This window comes from Monodelphis domestica, chromosome 7 (genome assembly GCF_027887165.1).
Source record: "Monodelphis domestica isolate mMonDom1 chromosome 7, mMonDom1.pri, whole genome shotgun sequence".
Lineage (NCBI taxonomy): Eukaryota > Metazoa > Chordata > Mammalia > Didelphimorphia > Didelphidae > Monodelphis > Monodelphis domestica.
In genome coordinates this window covers 146,940,817-146,959,602 of record NC_077233.1, presented here as the reverse complement: position 1 = coordinate 146,959,602, position 18,786 = coordinate 146,940,817, and the positions used below count along the sequence as shown (strand labels likewise).

Genomic DNA, 18,786 nt, shown 5'->3' with positions numbered 1-18,786 from the left:
AGGGCTTAGCGCAGTCTGGTACAGAGTAGGCATTTAATAAATGTTTATTTCCTTCCTACTTGTAAAGAAAATGGGATGAATGGAGGGATTCTTAATCTATTTTTTTGTGTGTCACAGACTCCTTTGCAGTCCAGTGAAATCTATGGAACCCTTCTCAGAATAATGTTTATACTCTATGTATATTTATAATCTGGTTATTAGAATGTATCCTAAATATAATAAACAAATACTAAACAATATTCATATATATAAATGTGAATACATACATATGTCTATGTATGTATAGGCAGCAGCTTGGGGGCTCAATGAATAGAGCACTGGGCCTGGAGTCAGGAAGACTGAATTCAAACCTGACCTCAGACATTCTTAGCTTGTGACCTAGACAAGTCACTTAATCTCTGTTTGCCTTAATTCACTGGAGAAGGAAATGACAAACCACTCCGGTATCTTTGCCAAGAAAATCCCATGGACAGTACAGTCCGGTCCATGGTTCTCCAAGGGTTGGAAACAACTAAACAACATTTGCATATACATACACACACATATACATCATGCTTATACACAAAACATTTATATATTTTACTAAGAATACAATAATTTTGTGTTAATAATGTACTATATAGATGTATAGTTTCATATAGAAATCTTATATCATATATAACATATATCACATGTGTATGTATATAATGTTGGATCACAAAGGATTACATAAGGGATGTATTTTTTTTCTTAGCCAAGTTCCTGGTCTCTCTCCTGAAATCTCCTTATGGAGGGTGTTGAGATCTGTGGACCCCTGGTTCCAGGTTAAGAACCCCTGGTCTAGCAGAACTAGCCCCAGCCTGGGAGTCAGGAGAGAACTGTGGTCAAATCCTCCCTCTGTGACTTACTATATGACTATGCGTAAGTCACTTAACTTCTCAGTCTCAGTTTTCTCATTTGTAAAATGGGACAGTAAGCACCCACCTCACAAGATAATGCCCATAAAGCCCTTTATAAATTATTATGATCATCATCCCCTCCTCACCACTGAAGTCACCCTGCCTGTCACTAGATTACCTCCATTTTCCAAGCATCTGTCCCAGGAAGGCCCCTGTGGGACATGCGGTGGGAAGCCAAAGAAGATGCTGACCGATAATCCTCAGTTACCTCATCTATAAGAGAAGAGGGTTTAGCTAGCGAGCTAGATGCAGCCCTTGTTAGAATCTAGGCCCTGTGCTAAGGCACAAGCAAGCAACACAGTCTTGCACTCCAGGACTCGGTTTGAATGGGGGAAAACCAGTCATAAATGGGGCTAGAAAGCAGGGAGAGAGGGTCTTGCACCCAGGCAACATGTGGAAATGACCAAGAAGTGGCATAGAATGTTCCCCTCTCAGAACCCAGGATCCCAGAGGGCAGGATCCAAGGGTCCACTGATGGGGGTTGAGGATGATGGTCCAAATACAGGCAGCACAGTGTAGAGAAAGGTTCCTTTCATCTCTAAATCCTATGACTTATGAGATATGCCTTCAAGGGCCTTACTTCTATGGAGATTGAATTTGTAGGAAGAGAAGGGGAATGAGAAAAGGCTCTTTTGGATGATCTAGTCCAAACCCCTTATTTTACAGTTCAGATAACTGAGGCCCAGAAAGATTAAATTATTTGTCTAAGGTCACACAGCTAGCAAGGAGTGGACCTAGAATCTGAACTAAATATCTATCGCTAATAACACAAAGCAGGATGTGGTAGATGCTAAAAGAGACAAGAACAATTTATTTTAAGGACGGAAGGAGAAAAACTAAGGTAAGAGCTGCAATCTGTATTATGATCCAGGCGTACGCAGCATATACACTTGAGGTCCTGCTGGTGCAGCCTCCACTGTCTTATGTGCTGGTTTTCTCAAGCTCACACAAAGGTAATGTGTTCACATATTAAGGATACAGAGAGGAAGTATCATATCTGAATTGTCCACCATGTGGCACTATACTTAAGCCATCAACCAAGTGGTCTCATCACTCTGGTATGCTGTTGCAAAAGCCAGCCTCCTCCACTACCAAGTTGTGCCAGGCCAGAGGAAAAAGTCCCTACGCCGGATGGATTCTGAATTTAGACTAGAAGACGATGAAATGTCACTCAAGAAATTAAAATATATGCTGCTGGTGTTCTCATCTGTATATTCTTTTGTTTTCTGTTGCAAGCTAAATTACAGAATCTTTGCATAATGCTAATAAACCTACTTAAAAAAAAGAAATTATAAAACCCACAATTTGCACACTCAGAGCCCCCATCCTATAAGCTGGACTTTCCTTTCTCAGTTTGAATGATATTATCCTCCTACCTACCCGCAATTTATAGATCACAAGCATTAGACTGTAGTCATGCAATTTATCCCACATGGTAAAAATGCAAGGAAAAATGGTTTGTAGTTCTCCTACTTGGAGTATCCTACCTCCTTACTGCCTCCTTGCTCTTACCATCCCAGCTTTTCCTTTTGGGGCATCGGAAGGAAGAATTCTGCAGCATTTCTAGCATCTCCTGACCCCCCTCAAAGAGAGGGAAGGATTGAGTGCCTGATGACCTCATGACTGTAACTGAGAAGACAAAAGAGAGGACAGGGAGGTGAATAGGCCTCCCCAACTTTTGCTTGTTGATGAGGTTTACACATGCTACAGTCCCTGGTCCTCAGCTCAATTTCACCCCTACACCAATCATATTGCTCTCAGGGTTTGCTGGTCCCAGTTGCTATAGGTAGAAGTTTAGGGTAACAGAGGAGTCTGATCCCCCAAAGTCTGCTGTTTCCCAGAGGTAGTGTGTACCTCAATTTCCCTGCAATGGCTCCTGGTACCCTCACCCTTCCATGAGTTAAAAGAAAGTCTGTCTTAAGGGTAAAGGCAAAGGATGGAAGAAAACCAGTCCTGGACACCAGCATCCAAACTTCCTTCTTCCCATTCTATGGCTTCCTGTCAATGAGTGTGTCTGAGGAAGTATCACTTCCTCCTTCTTCTCCTCTCAAGTGGTTTCTTGCTTGTTGTGAAGGTGCCTTTCTTGAGCTTGGGGAGGGGGGAATGATGTGGCAGTGGTCAGCAACACTCAGTACTCAGATGATTATTACTCTGGGTCCTGAGGAGCATTATCATTCAGACAGACATTGCCTAGAAGAACTTGTCCCTTTATGTGTGCTAAATATTGGACCCAAAAAATACTGTTTAAGGCCAGTGAAAGACCTGTCCTTGGCCAGTTACCAAAGTCAAAGTAAGGCAAAATTAGTGGCAAGTAAAGTGGATCTCATCTCTTCCCCCGGGCTGATTCTTCTGTCTTTTCCTCTTCCCTCCTTTCCCCCAGGACAGTCCTGTGTCTCTTATTATCTATGCAAATAATTCTACTATCTATAGCTCTACCCATTTTCTCTCTAGAACTACCTTGTCAGATTTCTTGCTCTCAGCTCTCCATCTTTATGGGGAAGTCTCATCAACATTTCAGACTCAATAATCTAAATGGAACTTATCCCATCCCTTACCACCTGTGCCACTCTCCCCCTGCCCCCAAATACCAACAACAGCAGCAAAACTTGGCTTTGATCACAGTCACCTCTAACCATTTCTTCCTCTTCCCAGTCCCACCCCTCATTCAGTCCTCAGCAGTCTCTTCCAGTTCAATCTCTTCTCCATTCACAGCATTACCCTAGTTCAGGCTTTTATCACTTCTCACCAGGCTTAGTTACAGCTTCCTAAACTAGCATCACAGTCTCCAGATTCTCTTCCACTCTCATTCCCCTCCTTAAAATCCATGCCAAAGTAAGCTGCTATTAGACTACTCTGGTCACATTTCTGTTCTTAAAAACTTTCAGTGGGTGGCTCCCTATGGTCTCTAAAGGATCAAAAACACAAACCCCTGACCCATCATACCTTTTCTGGTCTGTTCTACTATCCTCTCGGAGTAATTTATATTTATATTTTAAATTTTTATTCATATATTTCATATGTATATATAATATACATATAATATATAAAAATTTTATTTATATTATTAAAAAACATTTTCCCATGTTTCCATGATTCACTTTCTTTCCCTTTCCTCTTCCCTCCCCCCTCCCAAAGCTGACAAGCAATTCCACTGGGTCGTACAAATGTTATCACTTGGTACCTATTTCCATATTATTCATTTTTGCTATAGAGGGATTTTTTTAAGCCTAAACCCCAATGTGATAAGTGAAGTCATGTGTTGTTCTTTTGCATTTCTTGAGTCATTTATATATTGCTGTCCAACTGGGTAGGCTTCTCTGGTCTCCCTGATTTCATGCAGTCTGCCCCCATTCTTAAAAGTCTCCCCAATTCCCCACTGCCTAGGAACTGCCTCCTCCAGAAAAGTTTCCTCACCCTACATAATCTCTCTTTTCCCCAAGCTCTTGCCACTTTCTGTTTTGACCTCTTCTAGCACTTAGAATATTTTTAACATATATTCTAGTTACCGTTCGTGTCTTAACCTCCTACCAGAGTATAAATTTCTTTAGAACAGAGACAATGTCATTATTCACCTTTATATGTCCCCAAATGCCCAGGTAATAAATATTCACTGAATTAGACTTCATTGTCCTCAACAGGTTATCAACTAATCCTCTTGTGGGTGTCAGCCAAAATGGTTCAGATATTACTATCCTCATATAGATTTGCATTGAAATTGGAAAGTTTTCTTCCAAAAGAAATGGCTGTACAATGGTGGATCTTCAGGCCCTGTGACAGGGAGTACTGCAGGTGGCAGGAAAAGGAGATTCCTCACTCTTGCTATGGGATAATGGAAACAATACCGGATTTGGGGTCAGAGGTTCATGACTCAGACGTGCCTCTTGGAATGACCCACTTAGCTCACCTCTGTGAACTTCAATTCTCTCAGCAGTAAGGGAGAATCATTTTTTTCACTTTGTGGTGAGAAAAGCACATTGTAATCCGTAAACACGACATTTAATCCATAAACTGCTATCATTATTGTTGCTGCAATTGTTATTTTTATTACTCTGAAATGATCCTGAACAAAACAAGGTGACCAAGGCAGAGAGCACCATGGCCTGGCAGACCAGAGCCAACCAGGAGGTGTGGGTTCTTCTACCCTGTCTCAGCCCCAAACAGGATGGGCAGAGACGCTGCTAAGTAGGGGGAAGCTCCTGTCCTTCCTTACCAGGAAGCCCCACACTGGGGCCCTTGAGGGATCCAGCTGTACTGGGGCCCAGATATGAAAGTGGAATTTGGTCCCATCTGTGATCCGACTCTAGGAAACCCTGTTGCTGTGCAATATCAACAGGTCATCGAGTGAGTGTGAATAATGGAGGAACCCTGGCAGCTTGGAGAGATTGGAGGACAGTGAGAGAGGCTGAAATAGATCTCCTCTGGCTCCAATCAGAGAGGTCCAGCCTGCTTGTGGCATCTGAGCTGCCCAGAGTGAATGGGCCAAGCCACCCTCTAGGAAAAAGATGTTGGGAGATCTTGTCAAAGCTCTTTCAGGTTTTCCCTCTAGGCCTGCCTCGAGTCCTACCTCCTCCAGAAAGCCTTCCTAGTCCATTCCACACTGATCTTTCCTTCCTCAAAATCATTTTGGCATTTGTGCCACTGCTGTGAAACTTGTCTTTCATCAATAATTGTTATTGTTGCTGCTCTGTCATTTCAGTGGTGTCTGACTCTTTGTGACCCATTTTGGGGGTTTCTCAGCAAAGATATTGCAGTAGTTTGCCATTTCCTTTTGCAGCTCATTTTACAGATGAAGAAACAGGGTTAAGTGATTTGCCCAGGGTCACTCAGCTAGACTGGGACCAGATTCGAATTCAAGAATTCCTCACTATCTACTGTGCAAGCTGGCTGCCCCCTTCCTCAGTAATAGCTAACACTATCTCACAAGCTTTACAGAGCCCTTCACCTCATTTGATCCTCATAACATCCTACAAAAATGGGTAATATGAATAGTATTATCCCCATTTTATAGATGAGGAAACTGAGGTTCTAAGAGATTAAAAAATTTGCTCAAGACTACTTTTTGGGATGGAGGCAAAACTATGACTCCAACCCAGGGCTTCAGCTTGCCGTTTGGGCCTCTTTTCACTGTATCATGTTGCCTCTGTGCTCTAGCATGCTTTTTCTTGTCTGAACATCTTGTCTCCCCTAAGCAGCTGGGGTGAAGCACACTTTGGATGGAAATTGAGATAAGCATTGAATGAATAGCTTTTGCTCATAGCTCTCTTTATTTAATAAATCCTTCCAAGGAATGATGGAAATGATTTTTCCCAAGGAAACCCCAAGTACCTGGTAAAATTTTTTTTCCTCCTCCACCCTCCTTTTTTTTTTCTCTTTTAAAATCAAGAATCGGTTTTCTTTTGTTAAGTCACTTCTTGCTATTTTATTAGTACTTCAAATTTGGTTTTTCCTAAATAAAGTTTTAATCATTCTTAATTGTTTTGGTCTTTATTTTAGTATGGAGGAAGGTAAACAGCAGGGAAGAATGTTAGATAGCTGCATAGATTTTTATCTCTCTGATCTGGTGATTAAAGGTCCTTCTAGTCTGAAATTTTATGGTCTTAATAAAAATGTTTATTAATAAGTTCCTATGACATAAGAAGAAAAATAGCAGAGAAAAAAATGATCCCAAATAAGCCCTGACTTATAGTCAGCAGGCACTGACTCTCTTCCATCCCTTATCTCTTCTTTTTTGGAAAGGAGCAGAATTAATCCCTTCCCCACCCACCAGCCTTCCTGCACCTTCAGGGGATTGGCGTTGGGTGGAGTCTCCCCCTTGGCCACAACTTTCACCAGCCTTTCTCTCATTCCCCACTTCCTCAATTCTGCCATAGGACACTCAGGTTCAAAGGAATCCGGTTGGTTTGATAAAAAAGTTAAACTCACAGTTTCAGAATAGGAGTGATTTTTTTTCCTTTCTTGCCCCCACAGTCCAAGTGGGTCCTTTTCTCTGATATTTTATATAATGAAAATTATTAATAATTTCATAAAAGGTAAGCTAGGTCAGAGATGAGAACCCCTGACCGGTAAAAATCTATATATTCAAATAGTCATTGCTATGCCCATTTACCTAACTGGCCAAAAAAGAATGATTACAATTCCTTTATCTAGGGAAATCCATATCTGCATTACTAATGAAATAATAAGGAATGGCTAAACAAAGGAAATAGAGACTTAGAATTTAAACCTGTATTTTTTTGGACAGAAAAAGGGAGCAGAGAAGAAAAAAGCTGCTTTACTAGCTGCTTGGGTTTTGCTTGGGAAAAAAATCAGTCCCCTCCTTCCTCAGGAGGATTGTCATTAAATAAGTGGAGCTGTGAGAAACTGCTTCTAGCTGCTCAAAGTCAGTTCCCATTCCAAGTGTCCTTCAGGCCATAGCTATCTCTTTCTCTTCCTCTCAGTTCACACCGTAGTCCCATTCCAAATTCCTAGAGCAGAATAGCCCTATCCAGTCTAGTTTAGTCCAGTCCCAAACAGCAATGACAGCCCCCATCTCTTTAGAGAAAAGAATGCCATTTCTTTGAAATGTCTAACTAAAATTTTCAGAGGGCACACTCTAGAATTTGTAATAAAAAACAAACAAACACAAAACCTAAAGGAGCTCATTTACTTGTTGGGGGAAATACATAAATAAGTGGGGAAAAACAGCAAGTCAGATAATATTCTCTTGCACAAAAAGGGAAATCACTATCTGTGGAGCTTACCAGATTCCAGATGTTATTTATCTAAATATATCTCTGCAGTGTGAATCATCCTGGGCCCCTGTGACCAAAATTTAAAATCTTAAATATGCAAAATAAATGTAAAGTAATTTCTAGGGGGGAGAGGACATAAACAACGGGGGGCATTAGGAGGCTTTTTATATGAAGGCAAAAATTTGATGGAATGGAAGTGGCCTGGATGTGGCCCCAGTAAGTCAAAAATAGGATGAGATGTCAGGATACCTGAATCTATAGGATGAAATTGTTAAACTGGAAAAAACATAGAACCATTAAATAGTCAGAAAAACTGTCTTTAATCAGGGGAGGGATAAATGGTACAAGGCCGAGGCTCTGGCTACTCTGGGTACCATGTCCCTGGGAGTGCCGCCACACTAGACAACAACTCCGAGGAAACTCCATGAACGTTAGGGAACTTTTATAAACCTCTTGGGGGAACTGAGGACTGGAGAGTATGGTTGATTGGCTTTGCCAGAAACTGAGGACTTCAGGACAGGATTATCAGGGAGAGGCTGATGCTTTACAACACACAAAGGGGAAAGATCCAGCCAAGGGCTGGGCCACCTTAGAAAGAAAGGACCTTGACCCAAAGGGAGAAACTACCCGGACAACAGAAGGGTACCTCACACCTGATTAAGTCCTCTAGCTCCACCTAAGATACTTTAAGGTCTATTGTTAGTCTGAAACTGTGAAGTTGGGATTTCCATCCCATAGAAATTCTCATGTGACAAGGTCAAACTTGAGGTCTTCAGACCTCTCGCTGCTACAAACTTGGGGCTCTCAAGATCTCCAGATTGGGGTTTCTAGACTCCAAGTTGACAAAATCTTATAAAATAGGCAGAAGAAATAAAAGAAAAAGGCAAAAGTTGCACCAGCTTTTTGTGGCTGACTAACAACTAACTACAAGGAATGGAAGTGTTACAGTATTAGATAGGGAGTTTCCTTTAGCTATATGGATTGAAGATTCCAATCAAAAGCACATTCCTCCGAGCAGAAGCAGCCATTCAGAGAAAAGATTCAAGTTTACCTAAGGCAGTGAGAGAAAATAGAAATGAAGTGGATAGTGAAAAAACTTCTTACAAGCTTTGATCACTTTAAAGATAGAGTTCGATCATGGAATGTTGGAATTACTAGCCTAGTGGAGATGAAGATGAAGCATTAAATATCCTAATACTTTGAAGAAAATAATTAAAGGTAGGTACTCTGATGAACAAATTTTAATTGTGGATGAAACAGGCTTATTTTGGAAAAGAAAGTTGTATTTCTAATAAAGAAAAAAAAACAACCTGGATTTAAAGGGGTCTACCAAAAAACACTTTTATTGAAAGGTAAAGGGATTTTAAATGAAAACTAATGCTTTAGCCCTAGTCCTAGGTTCAAATTTGGCTTCATATACTTCCTAACTGTATGACCCTAGGCAAGTCACTTAACCCCCATTGCCTAGCCCTCACTGTTCTTCTGCCTTAGAACCTTAGAACTAAATACAAGCAGAAGGTAAGGGTTAAAAAAACAACTAAATGCTTGTTTATTGGCCTAGAAATTCTTGCACTCTGAGAAACTACAACCACTCACTGATTATTTCTAGTTTTTGAGAGTCAAATAAGAAAGCTTGAAAACTCTGGGGATTCGAGGTTGTTTGTTTTTTTTCTCACTTGAGTCTGATTTTCAAGTTACTTTAGTCTAGTTATGGAAAAATATTGTAAGGATAACACTTTCAGATTTAAAGCATTAATGATTTTAGATAATATGTCAGTTCTTGGTTCAGTGCATGCAAATTTGTTTAGATGTGGATAAAGTTCTCTGAACCTAACAGTACTTGTATATAGGAAGATTTAAAGAAAGAGAGGAAAGTTCAATATATGCCAAAATATCTTAAATGATAATAACAATATTTTTGTCATCATCAGTTTATATTTATCTTTAATTACAATATTCAGTAATTTAAGTGTTTTTAATTTAAATTTTGTTTTCTATAACTATTGCATTAATTCATAGTAAATTAGAATTGGAATTATAGGTCTTTTTCCTATTATGGTACATTAATAAACAGTTGAAAAACTGTTTATTTATTTAAACATTTTCATTGCATATTTCCATTGAGTTGTAATCTATTTCTGTACTTTCCATATGAGCTATAACTTCAAATAGTGTGGATTCAAATAATACTACAGCTTCAAAGGAGTGGGTTTGCACTAATCTTTTAGGGGCATTTTGCTCTTCAGTGGGTACCTATAGATTCAGATTACTTAGAATGTTATCACATCTTTTTTAAAGACAGAATTAAAATGCCCATGTCTTTTATTCCTCTGGTTCAGATTCTTGGACTAAAGAAATTCCAAGGAGTTGAGATTTTCCAGTTGGTCAAGAGCAAGATTTGAAGTAGACCCCAGTTCTCATCAGACTGGTGGTAAAGTACCTGCTCGTCCTGACCTAGTGGGGCCTGTTGCTCATACTGCTGATTTGATCCCAGATGTTGGCTACCACCCTTTTGGATTTCCATTATCAGAGGATGAGAGAGGTTGAGAAGATGAAGAGAGTGACAAAATAAAGAATACAAAGCACAAATAAGATTCTTTTTATACTATCACACTGACTTCTGATTCTGTTGCCAAAAACAATTACTGTGATCCCAGAAGTGGGAAGGATAACCCTCTCCCCACATCAGGATCTCAGATGGCGCCCAACCAACTTGACAAGAGGTTACGGAGTAGGCCTGACTCATGCTAGTCTGCTGGCTCAGGTTTATGATTAGAACAAAAAGGGATCCTGGCAGGACACCTGATGGTTAACAGAAGGATATTTGCTTCGTCATAGCAGAAGAAGGATACTCAGGGCAGGGAAAGGATATACAGTGAGGAGACTGCTTTGTTTCCCAGTCACCAAGGTTGGTCAACAAGGTCACAATTGTCAGAATTGGAAGGAAGGATCGATCCTGTGACTTCTTATGTCTATAACCCAACAACAGCCCAAGACCTTGATCCCGGAGGCAATCAAATCTTGAGGATAGCTTGACTTGGAAGTAAAAACTAGTCTGGCCTGCCCATATTAGGCCTTGGAATACTGCTCCAACCAAGAGGCTCATAGTATTGTATGTAATGTATAGTATAATGGCCGGGATCTGAGGTTGTTTTGTGGAAAATTAATATTGAATTGGGATATTTTTAAAGAAATGGTTCCCCCTTTGTCCCCAAGAAGTCTATTTTTAAAAACTACAAAACCGTCTCTCTCCCTGGCTATGAAATTAGGTTGGGTCCTCTAGATATAAGACTGGCTGGGACCTGTTCCTTATTTATTTTATTATTAAACACCTGATTAGGTAACTTGGCTAGGCAGCTGCCATTTTAAGATGAAGTACTGTATAGCCACATGGCAGGGAGGAAGAGGGCCTCTAGGAATCCTCATGAGACCCACTTCTTCCTTCTTCTTGTGCTTAAGCCTCTGTTTGCCTCTCCCCCCTTTCCTCCTGCCCACTCTCCCTCTCGATATCTGTCTCTCTGTTTCCCTCTCTGTCTCTAACTCTGTCTCTCTTTCCCTCTGTCTTTCTCTCTCTGTCTTTCCCTCTCTCTCTGTCTCTATTTCTCTCTCTCTATCTCTCTCTCCCTCTTTGTCTCTGTCCCTCTGTCTCCGTTCCTCTCTGAGCAGACTGATAAATTGATATTTTAAAACTAAAAATACAACCTCCAGAGGATTTCATTCACTACAATTTGAACCCCAAATCTCTTTGTGCCAAGTTCTGTACACAGTCCATGTAGCCTATTTGTATAATATGTTTATTTTGGAGGGTCCAGATCTGAGATGTGCACTTGTTAAACATTTCAATAAAGGAAATAAAATTTTTATCTAAATCTTTTCCCACACTTTTATCACTGAATGAGAACACAAATACCAGTAATGTTACTGGCTTATGCTATGCCCTCTATCTCCCTCAGATTATTATTCTGCCCCAGTGCCTAGGGTAATGGTAGTATGGGGTATAGAAGGAAGAATAATAGAGTGTTGATGATAATCATCATACTTTCCTTCTTTCTCTCATCAGGAAATCAGTACTACACTGAACTGAACATATACACAGAAGAGAATGGAGCCACTCAATAGGAGAATAGGCTCCCCCCCTTCCTTCCTGTGTACTTGAGAGACTTGTTATTCTTTTCAGAAACAAGGAACAGAGAGATGGGCAACTGGGGCACCTGACAGGCAACAGTGGATATCTGCTCCATTATAATCTACAGTGAAAGAGAAGAGGGGAGAACGGAAATTGATCCTAGAGATCAGTGCTGTGGAGGCTGAGAGACCCAAGAAATGCAGACCCTAGCTGGAAACCAAGCCAACAGTCAAAGTAGCAACTAGCATGGAGGTGTGCCAAGGCCAGAGATCAGCTTCTGAAAATCTCAGCATAGAGACAGGCCAGGAGAATAATTCATCTCCTAGAACTCCTTCCAGTTTCTCCCTGGCTTTTCCTTTCTAAGTCTAGGACCCAGAGTTGAACCCCGGACAGCAATTTCCTTTCCTTGACCAATGGGTATTGGAGGAGGTTCAGTGATATGGTCATGAAGTATTATATAGGCATACCAAAATTTTTTCCTTGCATTTTTGATTTGTTAAACTATGGAACTATAGAAAGTTGATGTCCTGTGTTATAAACATATAGACTAAGGTAGAAGATTTCCAATTCGTAGGGTGGGAGAACCAAAGAGGCTTTCTAATTTCAGTTGTTTTGAACAATATTTTCTATCAACCTGTAGGTTAAAATTGGGGACCCTCCTAGCTAGAGTTTTTTCCCAAACATAAGGAGCTATGAAGCTAGGAGGCTGGGGGAGGGAAGCTCCTGCACACAGAGTAGAGAGGACTTCTTGCATGGGCATTGCAGAGACTTTACAAAATCACCAGGGGCATAGCTCAAGTACAGTGCCACCTGCCAATGAAGGATCATACTATTACCAGGGTTAAAATGAACTAATTATTGCAGCAGAGTGGCTCTTTCTATCTCTTCCAGTTGTTATGTTAAGGTTCCTGGGGGTAGGTCCAGCCCTCTCCTGGGCCCTTGTAGAGAATGGAAGCTGCACATCTCCCTACCTTAAAGAGGTTACACTCCCCTGGCTGCCCCTCCTCAATGTGTCTAACTGTCCCCTCTATGCTTCTGGCTAGAAGCATTGTGAGTGGCCCAGGATCTCAGATGACATGTCGAGGTAGGAGAAGAAGAGAGTATCACACTCTCTCTTGGCTCATCCTCCACCTCCTCTTCTGGTTACAGGTACAAGGGTCTGGCTCCTCCAAAAGATTAACTCAGCTGGAGAGCAATTCTACAACTTTTTTGCTGGAATCTTCTTCTTTGATATACACAGGCCCAGAAGTGAGTTTAATTCTTTCAATCAGTCCTAATTCATTTCATCACCCAATTTTATCCAAGTTCAAAATACTTCACTCCTTAATTCAGTTAACTAAGTTTGTGCCTAATTTGTGCCTTTAACGGAACAACTGATTCAAGAAAGGTGTCTTGAGAATCATTCTCAACTAGTTTATACATTTGATTGACTGATTTTTGTCAAAGAAATGTTCTCACTTGATAAGTTATCAGGGCATTAAGCATCTTGTTATATTATTTGAGGTTAGAGGGGTAAAATATAAACACTTATAAAATTCTCTTGCTGGTTAATGAATAAAATGACAGATTGTCTTATAGTAGACTTTTAGAAGTGAGTACACAAGCTGATTTGGACTAAAATTACTACTAACAAACCTCAAACATCATATGGGATCTCCCCTCCTCAAGTGTACAAATAGCCTGCATTTATGTCACATCATGAAATTATATATTGAAAGACAGATCTATATCAGGGGTTATGCATCTCATGTTTCTCATAATTCTCATGACTTCAGAGAATATTTTCCCTCCTGAACTCTAGAAGACACATTCTTGAGGGAGGTGGAGGATGTCTTGTCTGTTCATCTGAATTTATCTGTGTTACAGGGATTCAGGGCTCAAGAAAGGAAGGAAATCCTAGGAGGAGTGATTGAAATTGAGTGAGTAGAAATTGGAAGCTTCTCAGTCAAGAATTAGGCCTCTAGGAAAGTTTGGGCTGAGGGCTGGGAGACTCAAATCACTTTCATTCTAAAAATTCTTATCTCAAACAGAAAGGAACTAACCTACTTGAGCTCCATCTTCCCTCTAGTACTTTTTCTCCTAGTTTAGTGCCCCAGGCACTCCTCCTTAGAGTATAATGAAGTTGTAACTATGATAAGAATTTGAAATTAACTGGTGTCCTCTTCTTTCTCACTAATTCCTTATAAATTTGAGAGGCAGAACAGGGCTGAAAAAAAAATCCCAAATTCTTTACTTTGGTTTTTATCTCCATCAAGATGGTTTCTCACTGACAATCTTTAGCAAAACAAATAGAAGCTTTTGGCAGGAATTTTTCATTCAGTAAACACTCTTAAAAAACTGTCTTGACATTGCTCCTCGAGACTATTTTATTTTCTGATTTTGAATGTTCTGCCTTCAAACATGGACAAAGATTTAGTGACTTCCTGCTTTCATTTTGACAAAATTTCTCCTTAAGTGACCTGATGATATTTTGGTAAGCTTTCTGTGATCCAAGAACAATCTATATTATACCTCTCAACAAAAACTAATTTTTTCTTTCTTGGCAATGAAATTTTGCTTCCTTTTTCATCATCAAGAACAAACAAACAAGTATTATTTTTTGCAGATAAAATAATTTAGTGTCCTTAGTTTTAAAATCCTTATATTTCAATAGTATTTATATAGTCAGAATAATCATACACCCCAAAATATTTATAGCAGGGCCTTTTCTTAGTAGTAAAAAGTTAGAAACAAAGTAGGTGCCCATCAATCAGGAAATGGCTAAAAACGTTATGGTACATAAATTTAATGTTAATTCTACTATGCTTTAAGAACAAAAGAATATAATGAACAGAGAAGAACATGTGGAGAAACTTAAATGAATGCCTTTTGTTTTTACATCATAGCCATTTGCCATGCCAGCTTCCAAGAATAAATCCTCCCACATTACATAGAAAAACAATGAAAAAGAAATCCAATAAGGTATCTGACAATATATAAAATATTCTGTACCAGAAGTCCTCCAACTCACTGCCATAAAGGAGGCTATTTATTCCATTCTCCCTTCCCCAAAGTCTTTACAATTCATTGATTTTTCCATTATTCAGAGTTCAACTTCCTTTAGTGATCTTTTTATTTAGAGTTGAAGCTTCTTTGTCTATTATTCTCTTGGCTTGGTTCTATTTCTCTCTGCATCTATTCATATAAAACATCCCATATTTCTCTGAATTCCTCATATTTGTCATATGTTAATGCACAATAACACATACCAGACTCTTTTATCCATTTCCCAACTGATGGATACCACTTTGGCTCCAGTTCTTGGCTAACATAAGCAATAATATTGATACTTTGGTATATAGCGGATCTTTAATTCTGTCTTGACTTCTTTCCATCTGACCCCTCCTCAATTAGAATATGAGCTCTTTGAGAGCAAGGATGGTCTGACTTTTCTAGTGTAGTGCTTAGCACATAGTAAGGACTTAATAAATACCTTTTCATTCATTTTTTCCCTCCTAAAACCCTTACCTTCTGTCATAGAACTGATACTAAGTATTGGTTCCAAGGCAGAAGAGCAGGAAGGGCTAGGCAATGGGGTTAAATGACTTGCTCCGTCACACAGCTAAGACGTGTCTGAGCTCGAGACCTTCCATCTTAGGGCCTGACTCTCAATCCACAGAGCCTATCTCAAGACTGTCAGCGCCCCAGCCCTACAGAATGCTGTTCTGTCCAGGCCTTAAGGGGGTCAATCCTGTGATGCCAACAGTCCAGGGGCCCAACGTGTGCCTGCTCTAACAGTCAACCACTGCTCCTGCTTAAGTTTTACAAGGCATTGTCTTCACAATAATGCCCTGGTGTAGGCAGAACCGGTTTATTGTTTCTAGTTTACAGCTGAAATAACTGAGGCCTGGAGAAGCAAAATAACTTGGCCAAGGCCCCAAAGCTAAGCGTAGGTGGCCTGGATAAAGCCCCAGAGTTAGTGCATGTCCATCCTGAGGCCTGGGCAGCCCAAGGCTGCAGGGACTTTCCTACTCAGCTCTGTGGCCAGCTGGAAGAGTTTGTTTCTTTTGCAGAGACTTATCATGTAATTTTTTTTTTTGCTCAAAGCTAATATTAATATCCTTTGCCTCCCTGGCAGGTTCAACCTAAAGAGAAATAACTTAAATCAACTTAAAGAGAAATAAAATGACATAATGCTTGAAAGTTAGAATGGTTCAAAGTTATGAGGAATCTTGAACACCAAGAAGAGGAGGTTTATTTCTCTTTATTTTCAGCAAGCATTAAAGTTCAGGAGAAGCATTAGGAATATGAAGACAAAAAAAATGGAAACTATTCCTGCTCTCAAGAAGTATTCATTCTAGTGAGGGGGCAGTCTGTGCAAGACAGATTGTTTTGTCCTGGCACGCAGGCCACTCTGCCTAGGAAGGAGAGAAGGTGAGGAAGAATAAAGTATATTTCATTGTATTGTGAAGGGAGCTTTTAACTTATCAAAAAGGAGATAGGAAGTCAGTGAATCTTTTTGAGCTGGGGGAAGGAAACTGGTTTTTGCTTTAGGAATTTCAGTTTGGCAGAGATGAGACTTGGGGCAGGTAGGCCAGTTAGAAGGCTATCATAATGGTACAGTCAAGGGGTAGCGGTCATATGGTTGGAAAGAAGATAGATGCGCAAAAGGCACAAGAGTGGAGTTAGAAGGGGCAAGACAAGCTGAAGGAATCCACAGACTGGTAGGATAACCAGGATGGAACAGTATCAAGGAAAGAAAGGGCAGAGAGTAAGCAAAGGCTGCTGAATTTAGCAGAGGAGAATGCACACACATAGCCTTTGAGGAAGCCCTTTCTTTCGGTGGAGTGCTGGGATCTAAAGCCAGGCTGTAAATGGTGAAGAAGTCAGTGGATTGGTGAGGAAGTAGAGGCAACTGAAAGCAAACATTCTTTTTTTTAAAACCCTTACCTTCCTTCTTAGAATCAATGATGTGTATTGGCTCCAAGGCAGAAGAGTGGTAAGGGCTAGGCAATGGGGGTCAAGTGACTTGCCCAGGGTCACACAGTTGGGAAGTGTCTGAGGCCAGAGTTGAATCCAGGACCTCCCATCACTAGGCCTGGCTCTCAAACGGGTGAGCTACCCAGTTGCTCCCTGAAAGCAAACATTCTGACAAGGTTTATAAAACACTTCACATGTTATCTTATTTAATCCCCACAATAACCCTGGAAGGTAGGTGCTATTACTATCCTCATTTTACAGGCGAGGAAACTGAGGCTGAGTATGTAAGTGACGTGCCCAGGGTCACACAGAAAGTGTTTGAGGCTCAGCATTATTAACAAACTCTTACCTTCTGTCTTCGAATCTATACTAAATATTGATTTCAAGACTTTAGAGTGGTAAGGGCTAGTCAATGGGGGTTAAGTGATCTTCCCTGGATAACATAGCCAGGAAGCCCTGAACTCAGCCTGCTTAGCCAGCACATGGCCGGGCTATCTCAGTTTATTCTAGAAGCCTGAAGCCTGGTTGTGAATGAGAGGACAATATAGCCGGGGGTGGGGTGGGGGGTGGCAAGGGCAAGTAGAGGGCTCTTCTTAAGGATGGAGGAGATGTGGGCATGTTTGTGGGCAACAGGTAAGGAGCCATCAGAGAAAGAGAGGCTGAAGATTATAAAGAAGAGGTGAAGATGGAATCCCACGCAGGGGGCTGGCGCCTTGGGAAGAAGGACCACCTCTTCCTCGGAGAGGGGATCTGAGACTTAAAGCTGGGAGAAGAGGGGACTCCTGACTGGCGGCCTCGGATAGTGCGGACAGCCTGAAGAGGGACTCTTTAGAGTTGATGCTCTGGAACACCATCTATGGAGAATAAAGCAATGCCATGGAGCAGTGAAGCCCAGGCCGGATGGGGAAGGTCATCCAGGTATGGGGGGTGAGACGAAATGAGGGTAAAGAAGAGCATCAAAATAAGCTGGGCAATGACAGCCTCAAGATTCTGAAGGAAAGGGAGGGAGGCCAGGGTCAGGTCTGGAAGAGCAGTGAGGGATGGAATGACTGGAGGTTGCAGTGAGAGCAAAGTGTCGGCCTCATACAGGAGAAACCCAGGGAGAGACGGCACGGCAGGCCACGGACCAAAAAGCAACTTCAGAGATCATTCTCAGGTGAGATGAGGTCAAGGGCACAGACATCACCTGTGTGGCTGAGGAGGAGAGAAGGTGCAGGCTCTAGGCATGTGGGATGAAGATGTGGGGAGACAGGCTATTTGAGGGAGACCTTCCCCTACCCTGGCCCATTCTGAGTCAGAGAACATTGTCGTTCAATAATGCACTTATACAGTATTACATATCTGAATTATCAAGATTTGTACCTGATCTCCCTCCCAGACCTTAAGCTCCTCTAGGGTGGAGACTGACCCTTAACTCAATTTTATATTTTCTCTAGCATCTAGCACAACACTGCCACATAGCTGGCGCTTAGTGTCTGCTTAATGTACATTTTGGATTCAGTCCTGTCCAGAGCCACAGAAACAAAATGGGCTCACATCCCCAGGTTCTTGTTCTTAGCTGGAGGCTTTGGTCTGTACCTGGATTTCAGATGGAAGGCTCTATTTTTGGCTCTCTACTGGACTTCTGGAGAATCCTTGTGTGTAGACACTGAGCATCCAAAGGGGCAGGGCCCAATTTGTATCTTGGAGCAAGCCCCGCTTCGCCATCCCCACCTTTCACCGCCACCACCCCCCCTCCCCCCCTTCTCTGTACAGCTGCTGCTTCTGGCAGAACCACACAGAGGTTCTCCTCCTGCTTCCTCCTGGCTGCCAGGCCTTCTATGTCTGAAGCATGCAGAGCTTCTTCTTTACAGTCACCCTCTTGCTGTCCTTGACTCCTGCACATGGGCTCCACACTTCCAGAAGACTCTGGGCCCAGGGTTTTTTCCTTCTTGGAGAGGAAGGAATTCTATACAGGAACTTGTCCCAATAATAAATCGTCAGGAATTACTTGGATAAGAAAGCTCCTAAGGGAATGTTTAAGTGGTATGAT

At 41.3% G+C, this 18,786-nt stretch overlaps 1 long non-coding RNA gene across 1 annotated transcript in view; it reads right to left on the bottom strand.

The window, feature by feature from the left end:
- LOC130455531 (uncharacterized) overlaps positions 1-18,786 on the bottom strand; it is a 39,826-nt gene that overhangs the window by 6,024 nt on the left and 15,016 nt on the right. Inside the window, exon 4 of the long non-coding RNA XR_008913558.1 lies at positions 1,057-2,567. This is a non-coding gene — a long non-coding RNA (uncharacterized LOC130455531). The remainder of the gene's footprint in view (positions 1-1,056; positions 2,568-18,786) is intronic.